We start from the raw sequence: 1,187 nt of genomic DNA, 5'->3' as shown, positions 1-1,187 counted from the left end.
AGAAAGAAAGAAAGAAAGAAAGAAAGAATGCTGAGAGAAATGTGGACAGCTGGGACTCAATTCATACATAGGGTTTAGAGAGAAATAAAGAGTCTATTGGCAAAAGGTAGAAGGGTTATTTGTGTGATATTTTAGGTTCGAATGTATATGGAAGGATAAGGTGGGGACTGAAGAAGCAGCTTTGATTGTTACAGCTCAGCACAATTGAAGTGAAATGTGTTGTTTTTTAGTGGGACAATAGGAAAGTATTTCCAGAGTCAACCCACAGTAGCTAATAAAGAACTATGGTCCAAGGAGGTCATGCTATAAACATCTCAATCTGGCAGGAGAATTGACAATATGAACTAAATATTATCTACATAACATAATTCTGTAGGTATGAAAACTGCAGGATTAGGGGAGTTATGGAGAGCAGCCGAGGCCTGGAATTTCGTAGCAGAGTAGGAGTCTCTGGTTCCTGCAGAGAGGCCCAAAGGAGCCATTGTGGAAGTGAAGCCTCAGTTGCATTGGAGACCCTAAGATACGGAGGTGCCAAGACAACGGAACATCTTTCAAAGAGAGTTGAAGGTGTGGAGTGGTATATGTACAGATTGCAAAGCTGGGTAAGTAAAGTTATTCAAGCACTTTGGAGCACAGAGGATTGTGTTACAAACCCCAGATGCTGGACATGGGTGATTTGATGTCTTCTCTGATGGATTTTAGTTTTGATTTGGTATGATTTGGTATCATTTGCCCTGATCTTCCATTTTGGAATCAAAATGTTTATTCTATGCAAATATGTTGAAAGCTTATAACTTGTTTCTTTTTTTATTTTATAGAAACTTACAGTTATGAGACTTTGGACTTTCAAAGAGTTGGTATTTTAAAAAACTGGGGACATTTGGAACTGGAGACATGGCCCAGCATTTAAAATCATTTACTATTCTTGTAGAGGACTGGACTTTAGTTCTCAGCATCCATGTCAGGTGGCTTACAACTGTCTGTAGCTCCAGCTACAGAGGATCCTCAAGTACTTGCATGTACAGATGCACACAAAAATAAAGTAAAAATTTAAAACATTGGGGACTTTTGGAGTTAAACTTACTTTATATTATGGGATAAACTTGAGGACTTTGAGGACCAGGAGTAAAAAGTTATAGCTTTAAAGTGATATATATTTGTGTGTGTGTGTGTGTGTGTGTGTGTGT

This window comes from Mastomys coucha, chromosome X (genome assembly GCF_008632895.1).
Source record: "Mastomys coucha isolate ucsf_1 chromosome X, UCSF_Mcou_1, whole genome shotgun sequence".
Taxonomy (NCBI): Eukaryota; Metazoa; Chordata; class Mammalia; order Rodentia; family Muridae; genus Mastomys; species Mastomys coucha.
The sequence above is the reverse complement of the archived record's forward strand: the minus strand, read 5'-3'. Positions refer to the sequence as shown.